This window comes from Periplaneta americana, chromosome 15 (genome assembly GCF_040183065.1).
Source record: "Periplaneta americana isolate PAMFEO1 chromosome 15, P.americana_PAMFEO1_priV1, whole genome shotgun sequence".
Classification (NCBI taxonomy): domain Eukaryota; kingdom Metazoa; phylum Arthropoda; class Insecta; order Blattodea; family Blattidae; genus Periplaneta; species Periplaneta americana.
The window spans coordinates 136,246,595-136,258,632 of record NC_091131.1 but is presented as its reverse complement, the minus strand read 5'-3'; positions in this window follow the sequence as shown (position 1 = coordinate 136,258,632).

Here is a 12,038-nt window from a genome sequence, read left to right as displayed (position 1 = left end):
TTAAACACTATGGAAAATTATTGCTTAAACTGGGACCTGAAGTTAAGCAAAGATAAAACAAAACTGTTAATATGTAAACAGGGGTGTAAACGATCAATGTCTGAAAATATACTTATCAATGAATTTAACTTAAAAACGACGACGAACTTAAGATACCTCGGAATAAATATAAACTACAAAGGAGAATGGTCTTATCACATAAATAATATATATAATGTTGGTAGGGAAACTGTAAAGATTATAGACTGTACTATGTATAAATTGCCCAACATCAAGGTTAATATGCTTAATAAAATTTATTTCACTACGGTTGAAGCTAGATTATTATATGGATGTGAGATATGGGGATTAGAAGATAAAGCTATAATGAAATTAAATAGAATAAGAGCAACTTATTGTAAAAAAGTATTAAATATTAGTTCAAATTCTTCAAATAATGCTGCTAGAATAGAAATGGGAATGGATAATATCATGAGCACAATATTAGTCAGAAGCACAAAATACTTAATTAAAAGTCTCCAAAGTGAGCAAAATAAGTTGATGAAACAATATTTACTAAATCAAATTGATAATACGACAAATAAAGCAATAATGAATATTACAAATTACATCTTTAAAATTGGGCTAGGGTGGTTATGGAATAGTTTAGCTACAAGAAATATGTCAGCAAGCCTAAATCTAATTAAATCAAGATGTAAAAATATAACTAGGCAAAATGATTTCAGTAGTAACAATGAAATGCGATCCCTAATATTTTTTAATGAATATAAAAAAATATGGGGAAGGAGTACATATATAGAAAATGTGAATATGAAGGAAAGATTTGGACTAGCTTGGTTTAGACTGGGGATTTGGAAATTAAGAAATAATAGAGGCAATATACCTCAAGGCACATGCCCATTGTGTGGAAGGAGAGAAGATGACATTCACATTGTTCTTGAGTGTCAAAATACTGAAGATATACGTAAGAAATTTATAAAAGAAAAATTCCTTCAAATAAATAAAGAAATAGCTATAAAAAAGCTCATGAATATTAATAACATAAAATTGCAAAGGCAATTAGGTTTATATCTTTTTTTGGTTAAAAAAATTAGAATGGATAGAATAAAGGAAATAGATGTGAACGAAAGTAATTAAGAAATATATAAATAAATAGTGAAACAATTGTAGTGTATGTGTATGTGTATGTGTATATATGGTTCTTTCTTTTTCTTGTTATAGATGTAAAAGTATGCATGGAAGAAAGTAACAAGTGTAGATGTATGGAGAAATACGAGGAAAGTCAACATCCCTTAATAAAAAAAAATACACGGAAAATAAAATACCGGAGAAGATTGCAAAATTAAAAAATAGAAGGAAGGAAGCATTAAGGGAAAGTACAGTTACTGAGCTGACTAATAAATTCAAGTTTGGAAGGTACGCTTTGTCTAGACTCACAGATAATAACATATTTGACTTAGTTAGAAATTATTTGGCTATCTTTTTTATTTCTAAATTTAATAGTTTTGAAGGTACGTCAAAAGAATATTATGAAATAAAATTAAGGAATGAAGGCTTACCTACGAGAGAGAGCTTGTATGAACTGTATAAATACTTTTGTAAGGAAAGAGGTATGGAAGAAACTAGAATTAGAGATGATTTAGATACGCTAGCTGCACATTGCAGAGTGAAGAGGGAAGTACATCTTAGGAAGGTAAACCAATACTGATGGTACCAATATTCTAGAATGAGTTGAGTCTTGCACAATAACTGAAAGCTAGTGCAAGACAAAACAAATATGTTAATAGGTAAAACGTAGAAATTGTATTTAAATAATAATATATCTTTGTGTAAAATTGTCGTATGTAATGTGTCTGTGATCTATTATATATAATAAACCAAACCAAACCAAACCAAACCTATATTACTCCTAAACTGGAAAACACGCATCGATTATATTAATCTTAAACTGGAAAGCACACATAGAATATATTACTCCTAAACTGGAAAACACACATCGAATATATTACTCCTAAACTGGAAAACACACATCGAATATATTAATCTTAAACTGGAAAGCACACATAGAATATATTACTCCTGAACTGGAAAACACATATCGAATATATTACTCCTAAACTGGAAAACACACAACGAATATATTACTCCTAAACTGTAAAACTCACATAAGATATACTCCTAAACTGAGCTCTGCCTGTTAGGCATTAAGATCCTTACAATGCTCTTAAAATGTCATACATTGCATACTTTCATTCTATAATGAAATATGGATTAGTATTGTGTGAAAACTCATTTGAAACTAAATACATTTTTATTTACAAAAGAAATCCATAAGCATAATGATAGACGTGCATTAAAGCACAAAATATAAAAATATATTCCAAAATTTAGAAATACTGGGTGAACAATCCTCCGCGCTCCCGCTTCCACTGCTTGCGGGTCTTGGTCGAGTCACGCCGATAACCGCGGAGAAGGTTGCCAGGCAATTTTTAGCGTAATTTAATACGAATAAACACTTAAAAAGTTTACCTACAGTCGCGTAATTTGTTACTAATAAACACTTAAAAATTAAAGCAAGTGTGATTTACTGACCCATAACAAGTAAGGGTTTAAACTTCAGTAACTTTGTAGCCTTTCGAACAGAGCCATTGGAAATTCTCATTTTCTGAGAAAGATGGCTAAGTGATTTTATAGTAGAATCTTCCAGAGCCATGTCCAATGTTATATAGAGTTTCTTCTGTCAATACTGTACGTGGCTGTCTATGCTTCTTATCAAGAACACTTCTTGTTCCACGAAATTTATTTACCAATCTTTAAATCGCACTTCGATTTGAAACTTGGACATCAGGGAATCTCTCTTGAAATAATCTACTTACAGCACGAGCTCATTCTGTATACACGTACGAATCATAAATGAATAATCTTTGGGGAATAGAATACCTGAATTTAGCCATATTAACTTAATTAACAACTGTCTTACGTCGCCTAAAGAACACGTGCTTATTTTGCAATAGTACAACACACACTGACACCTGACGCTATCTTGAGCACGGTGGAGACGGGGAATTTGTAACCGGCTTAGCAGCTGGTTCCGCCGAGTAGCCGTAAGCCGTGAAAGCGCGGGCGTGCGAAGGATTGTTCACCCAGTATTTATCTTATATAATGAATTCATTCTTTCCCTAATGATATTTTATATCAAAAACCAAGACACTTTCAGTATTAATCAAGATATTCCTGATTATAATAAATTACAAGACAGAAATCAGGTTCCCATTTATTCTGTTAGTCAACCCCTGATATGACCACATCCCGTCCGCAGAAGACTAACCTGATAAGCCCCAGGACCTGGAGCCTCAGATCTATCGCAAACTCATATTATCCCAAGATTTCACCCAAGCTAGTTTTTAATACCTATTGCAGATGATATATGAAGTGAGGGAAGGCGGAGAGTGTTGGTGTAATGATAGAGGGAAGCGGGAGTGCTACGAGAAAAGCCCATAAATTCCATCACTACCTCGCCGAGGATCGAACCCTGGCCACCCGGATAGAAAATTAGGGAAGTTACGATAGGTAGCAAAATTCGGTTTCGAAAACCATCTATAACGGCTTAGCCAATCATTTTGTTAACTACACCGTATACGTAACTCCCTACTGGTTAAATGATCTTCCTTCTTTGCTGAGATATATGGAGATGAGGCCAGAAGTCGGCTGGTCGTCCTTGACCCTTCATGTTCTGTCGCGCCACGTGAAAAAATCACAAAGGGCTTGTCCCATAATTTTCTTACAATTCGTTTCATAACATGCCATACACCTGCGAGTACGAGGTTCTTTCTATAGCGAGTAGGTATACACGACTACACGACTTTGAGAAGTACAGAAACTTCTATGATTACTTGACTTCAGCGACAGAGGACGACGTGGTCAGCACCATGCTCCGACAACGCCTTTACTTCCCGAAAATGACAATGACTCAATTTTGTAGGAGGCTGAATGCACTCGGAACCTTTCATATGGAGACTCCCGTGTTTACCTGGGCTTGAACAGGTGATTGAAGACCATATTACGCTTAATAAGATACAGATAATTCAAATGTTTGGTGAAGTATTTATAAAACTCATTTATTTTATTTATTTTGTCTTGTTTCACCTCTTCCTTTGATACCAATTCACGAGCCAGTGCGATGTAGGGTACGACATATTCTAGGATCAGTACTAGATACATATATACTTGCGGACCACTATGATCGTGTGACCACCAAGGCACAGGACTTCCGCGGAGACAACACAGGACAGCAAAGTCCAAACATCCATTCTAGTATATATATCTTCCATTGTATGGACTTCTTAATTAGGAAGGGCAAACGCTAAGCATTAATCCAAGGCTGTATGCTCGTACTTTTATTCTGCTATGATCTTACAAGACAAACATTTTATTGCTGTCCCTTCAGATTTTAACAAATGATAGCTTATTTTATTGCTCTGGGAGACCTGAATCAGTATATAAAATCAAAACATGCCGACGTTGTGATTAAAAGGACTTAAATAACGTTACAAGAATCACGAAACTTTAAGTGAAGTTAACAATGACCTAACATTAATTATTTCATGGACGAAGAAAATTTGGACTAAAATTGAACTCGGAGAAATCACAGGCAATTGTAATGGGATATCAACGACTGTAAAATAATTTTAATGCAAGCGACTTGTCGCCTGTTAAAATGAATGAAACTATTATCCCTTACAGTGACAGAGTAAAAAATCTGGGAATTTATATGGACAAAACCTTAAGTTGGAATACTCAAATCACACACACACACACACACTCACACTCACACTCACACTCACACACACCACACACACACACACACATGTAAAATAATTTTTATGAAAATTCACACACTAAAAAGAATCCTAAATTTTCTTCCGTTGGTTCTCAAGAACAATTTAGCACATTCGCTCTTGATGCCTCATTTTGATTACTGTGACACACAATACACTGACCTTAACATGAGACTGACAGACAGTCTACAAGCGTGTTCATAATGCATGTGTTTGATTTATTTGCAACGTCCGAAGATATGACCGTATCTCACCTTCACGAAATATGCTGTCCTGGGTCCGTCTCATAGAGCGAAGAACTATTCACTCTCTCACGTTACTCTTCAATATTCTTCAGAACTCTAACCCTAGCTACTTAGCTTCTCTTTTTCAACACTTATCCTCAAATCACGAAATAGATACTCGCTCACAACAACATATCACACTCTCCATTCCTAAACATAGAACATCCTCCTACTCTTCATCTTTCACCGTCTCTGCAGCTCATCTCTGGAACTCTCTACCACAGCATCTCAGAGACTGTCGGACATTATCTAGTTTCAAAAATAAACTGAAATTTCTCTTTTTCAATTCAGATTCCTTTCAATTTTTTCTGCGATAGTTTTGTAAAAAAGATATAAGGTAAGTGTACCAAAGCCTGACACTTTAAGAAACAAATTATTAATTTTGCTTCATTACAGGCAAATTAGTTATTTATATGAGTTGGTACAGGTATCAGAGACAAGGTACTTATTTCTGTAAATTGGAGAATCACACAAACAAAGGCTATATGAAGAGCAAATATATTTTTTATTTTATTTTTTTCAAATAAGCATGTTACTTGCACCAGTAGCTGACACGTCAAAAATCGCTTTGTCCCAAAGGCTGACACATACATGCTCCAAAAGTTGACACTTAACATGAAACTTTTCTGTACGAGTTAAATTAATTTATCACTGACAAATAAAACATTTATATTAAACAGTACAGAGAAACAGTTAAGTTATAAGAACAATATTGAAAAAATGAAACTTAACTTTGAAATACTGTATATCATATTTTAATGTCCTAAATTCCTAATATAGTTCTTACTCTAACAAAATTACCAAACTTTGAGGTCAATTTAAGTCAATGTGACAAAATGTTTTTCATTTTTTTTTCACTAGATGTATTTGTTTCTTTTTGTCATATTTTGGAAGACTGATTTTTCCGAAGATATTTTTTGAGTTATACCATAGTTTGTCCTCTATTCGTGACCATTTCCATCCACTGCTACTTATTAACACTGCTTTAACATAAGCTGTGTTTCGTTTGTATTTAAAACAAAGCCCGGAAGAATTATTCTTCGTATTGTACAATTACATAATCATTTACTTTCACCTTCATTGAAGTAATATACGAAAGATAGTTGACTTCTCTACACCCCAGTCATCTTCATTTTCGGATTATAGCAACACATCAATTGAAGAATCGGATGATTCTTCAGAAGATGTCTCTTTCCTTCTTTATTTGGTAGCACCTTTTTCTGTTCTCTTGTCTCCTTGTTTTCTTCTCTTTTCTTTCTTATTTTTTTCCTTTTATTTTTCTATGCAATCCTCTTCTGTATTCTTTGCATGATATTTTTTCCACTCATCAGAAGTCGCAACTAATAGAACATTCTCTTAATTCTTTTGTTAGGTATGCTTGTTTTCGGAGGTCTAAAGTATGCATTTTTTTAAGGGAAAAGGAGTTGTTTGACCAGAACCACTTACTGTATTTCCTTCTTGTTCTTTGTATCCTGAAAGATTATTTGAAATATTACTTGACCCTGAGATAGGACTGCCAGAAGTGTGTCCTGAATTTCATTCAAATTATCTAAAGTATTACGAGGGTCAATCAAATGAAAACGAGAAATCGGCTGCCAACAATTAGGTTATGCGCCGTCATGGGGGAAAGTTTTGGAGTTGATACTACTATTGAGAGCTGTATTGTCTGAGGGAGTGATGCGCGGCAGCAAGACGAAGATGACGTTCACAGTAACGGGAGCGTCCAAGTTCTCGCAGCGTAGTATGGTGCAGTTTCTAGCCGCCGAAGGCATTTCACCAATTGAAATTCATCACCCAATGAAGAAGGTGTACGCGGACAACTGCATGTTGCGCGCCCGAGTGTATGAGTGGACAAGGCGATACCAACAAGGGCGAACATCACTGGAGGACGGACGGCCTGCGCCCTGGCCAAGTCCCACACAATCATCACGGAAGAAAATATTGTTGCAGCAGACAATCTCATCCGGGCAGATCGGAGGTGTACAGTGGACGAAGTGGCTCAGAACCTGAATATCAGTCATGGATCCGCATACTCAAAAATCCACGACCGATTGAAGCACCATAAACTGCGCGCAAAGTGGGTAAAAAATGGTTCACAAATGAGCAGAAACAACACTGAATGGGATTGAATTTGTAACATCTGATGCTTTATGAAGAGGGGGTGGAGACTTTCTTGGAACGTATTGTGACCGTGGAATGTAACATGGTGCAACTACGAACCGCAGAGCAAGCGACATATCATGCAGTGGAAACACGACACATCACCACGCCCAAAAAATTCAGAAACTTCACAACCGCAGGTAAGGTGGTGCTCATGCTGTTCTTTGACTCAGAGGGTCTATTACTCTACCACTTCATGGAGAGAGGAGAATCTGTTACCTCCGCTCGATACTCCAAAATTCTCTGTACTGAATTGCGTCGTGCCGTCAAAAACAAGCGATCTGGACGTTTGCGCGAAAGTATCATTTTGTTACACGACATTGCGCGATCACACACAGTTCAGCACACCATGGACAACATTCGAGACCTACGCTGAGAAGTGCTCGAAGATACCCCTTACATCCCGGACTTGTCACCTTGAGTCTTCCAGATTTTCAGCAAGCTCAAAAGTGACCTGGAAGGTCGCCGGTTTGCTACGGACGGTGACGTGATTGAGGCATTGCAGCAGTGGTGCCACCAGCAGCCAAAAGACTTTTATGAACAAGGTATCAAAAATCTGGTGAGCAGGTGGGATAAGTGCCTAAACACTGGTGGAGATTATTTTGAAAAATAAAATTCCTCTGCGGAGAAAAACATTTTTCGTTTTCATTTTACTGACCCTCGTACTTGGGCCTGGGGTAACATTGTCATTATCATCTCTGTCCTGGCAATTCTTGTAGCTTCAACTTCAATAAATTACTATCTATCTTTCCCTTGAATGACATGGTGGAGTCATAGTGAACACTTAGCTAAATTAAGAACCTATAAGAAAATCAAAGTATTCTGATTAAACATTGCTTGCAATTACCATAATAAAACGAAGTGATTTCAGTGGAAGTAGAGATGTTTTTTAACTTTAAGATGTACAAGAAAAAAGTATAATTTTTAATAGCACTGAATATCACAGTGACAATAATATTCATGTAACAGGAACAAAATTAATGAAAACCACAATTATTAAAAATTTAATATGACACACAGGTACAGATACAAAAAATATAGATGTATTTTAATGAATATGATAAAAGTTTAAGGACTTGACACAGAAGAATACAAGGAAAGAATTTGTTGAAACAGGCGATTTAAAATTTTTACTTGGGTGACAAAAAATTCTGTCAGCCTTAGGAACAAATTTTTTTTTAACTGCTCTTATATTTGACACTCCCTGTCAGCTTTTGGTACAGAACTTCCTATTGCCAGTAGATTTAAATACCAGGTTCTTGTAATGTTTCTGGAATAATATGAACAAAAAACTCATTTAAATGTGATTTTTTTTTATTTCACCAAAGCCTGACACATTGTATCAGACACTGGAACATCTGTAAAATTAAGAGTACCAATGGCTGACACCCGTGTGGCATGTTATTCTAACTTCATTTTCAAACAAACTATGTTCTTACTATCTTCTGCATACAATTTTACATATTCATATTAATAACAACTTAAAAATCCACATAAAATTGGCATTTTTGATTAACATAATTGTATGTGCACGCTTACCATTTTGCTTAACAATAGTGGCTATTCCATGCAAAATGATACAACAGTCTACTTTATGCAGCATCCATCATGTTGAATTCAGGTGTATTTCCAGGAGAATATTGTGCGATGTTGCCAAGATGACAGGAAGTTAGAACAACTTCAGAAATTCTGTTTCTGACTACATATAATCTTATTACGACACATTGAAACAGAAAGTGTCAGGCTTTGGATCAGTGTCAGCTTTCGGTGCAGTTACCTTATATTTCTTTTTCTTCCTTTTCCTTTTTTTGTTCTCTTGATAACCAGATGAATTTATTATCATACCCTTTTTATTGTTTTTAATTTCCTATTTTTTCTTTTTTATTATTTTATTAGATTGCATTTATTGTATTCTTCCTTACGGTTTTCCCTGTTAACTATTTGTACAAACTGAGTTGCCTTTGTTATATTCCAGTCTTTAGATCCGTATTTCACTTTCTTTTTCTATTATGATATTATTTTCATATTGTTTAGTGTCGATTTCGTTATGTTATTATTTTTTGTATTATGTTAGTATTGTGGTCTTTAACTTTTTGTTAAATTTCACTGCTTGTATACTTTGTGACCTGGTAGAGTGTAACAGAAGGCCCTATGGCCTTAATGCTGCTAGTATAAATAAATAAATAAATAAATAAATAAATAAATAAATAAATAAATAAATAAATAAATAAATAAATAAGTAAATAAATAAACAAATAAATAAATAAATAATAATGATGATATTATTATTATTATTATTATTATTATTATTATTATTATTATTATTATTATTATTATTATTATTTATTATTATTATTATTTACACTTGTAGGGACATAGAATGGCTTTGGAAAGACCTTGAGTTAGCTCAACGGATAGCGTGTTTAGTTATTAAGTAGGGGACCCAGTTCAAATCGAATGTACATAATATCTTGTTTTTTCTTATAATGTTTTGTTTCCTTGTGTAATCGTTTTTGTTAATTTTTTATTGTTCTTTCATTACGTGATTCTGATGACAAAAAAACGGTGTTATTACTCTAAACCAACAGAATAAAGGAGTTTCTTACTCATTTCTTGCGAACAAAACTTAGTTCTGCAACGAATGACAATGAAAGGATACATTACTGAACAAATGATCAAAGCAACACACATTGTCGCATATGCTACAATAGATACGTGCCAGAGTATGACACTTGAAACATTTGTACTATTAATTATTAAGTGTAATAAGTCCTTATACAAGTACTCGGCAGTAGTGTTGTCTCTTGGGGAACTCGAAAACTTCAAATTTCCGAAATTATCATGCACTAGTTTGCAAAAGTCACGAGCTGTAGCCTATTTAACGGATTCATCTAGCCACCAAAATCGTCTCCAATTCAACTATTGCACCGTACGTAATAAACAGACTAAAAGGTGAAGTATATGCACAGCAAAAACCTTGCCCGTTGAGCTAGAACTAACTGAACAGAGATCTGTATATTTCTATCGGAATTCAGAAGTCCTGCCTCTACACGTTTTTGTTTTTAAAAGAACAAGAAGTAAAAACTAGCCGGGAATCAAACGTCTACTCGAAAGGCGCGTTACTAACCAGATGAGTTACGTAAACGATGGTGTAATGATAAAGTATTGCAGTATGTCTATTGACATGCAGTGACTTTTAATTAGGATTTACACTCTTTAGAAGCAAGTTCGGCATATTTTCAAGGCTGTTTCTTATTCTCGTTTTCATGAGCTGCGAAATGAGTTATATTTCATTAAAATGTGAATGGGGCGTGATGAAAAGTTTCCCTTGTTAGCATGCACTACTTTATATCTACAGCATTAATATTCAGCTGTATGAAAATTTGAGAGTCTTTCTTTTCATGTAACATTTATATTTAACTTACACTGAGACGAAAAGTGAAATCATTTTGTGGAAAATAAATTCGATTCCAGTTATTATACCTTCATAATAATCCAACTATTGCCTTAGAAAATTCATGTTTCACTTTACTTACAATACTTTGATTATATGCCGTAATGGTCCCCAATATTTATTTGTAAATTTCCTGATGTATAATACCTTACAACCGTAAAAAATTTGTCAGCTGGAGAAAGGGCATGGTTTCTGTCTGTAGTTGATTTGATTGTGTCTTCTGTTTGATTTACCACCATGTCTGCAGTATCCTTATCGAATCTAAAACTAGTAAAAACTCACTTTCATTCCATTCTTGAAAATGACTTTCTCTTGGCCTCGAAGTTCTTCCTCTGGGTAAAATTCTTTTATCCTAATCTTCAATTTCATTAAAATTTTCCATCAACTCCTCTATTATTTACAATTACTAGCAATATTTTTCTCCAATAAACAGTTACTTTTTAGGTTATAGTAAGAAGTTCAACCATCTTGCATATTTCAAACTATCTCAGAATCTGCGGCAGCTAAGGATATGGATATTATAGTTTCAGAGGTATTAGATGCGATTAAAAATGTGGGGTTGTGATCAAAAAGCGCAAGTAAAGTGGAACTGGAAAAAGATCGAGAAATATAGGGGAGAAAGAAACTGTATAATCAGAGGTGTAGAGATAATATGTAAGTGTTCATAGGAAGTGATAATAGTGAGAAAGGATTAGGTGTAAGTGGAGTAGTGAGAAAGTGAAAGTGAGCACAAACAGAAAGAGTGAATAATAATAGTGAAAAAGTGTTGAGAAGTGAACAAGTGACAGCATAAAATTAGTGCTAATATTTAAACATTGGAACAGTAAGTGAATTTAAGAGAACGATAGGAGGAAAGGTCAAAGAACAAATAGGGTAAATGATTCAATATGATAATTTATAGGAAAAAAGTGAAATTGAGATTTTAGTGAATATTAGTTAGATAGAAGTAGATGGCATAAGCGCCATTGGAAGGAACTTCAGACGTATTACATATGCGCCAATCATTGTATAACAAAAGCACCAACACCAGCTATTTAACTTACTAAAATCCCCATGACTTGATTTCGTCTGAACTTGAGAATATGGTTTTTTGTTGAAATCACAGTTTAAACTTGCAGTAAGTTAAAAAACAGTTTAAACTACTATTGAGAATACGGTCCTGAGTGATACAGACGAAGTGTCTAGTCTAGTAAGATTCTTGACAAATGTGAACCAGACAAAAAAAAAGGCAGGGAATTCATAGAAGCCCTTTACGAATCCCTATAATTACGTAAACTTTTAAATGGTTGGTGGATGTGTGAT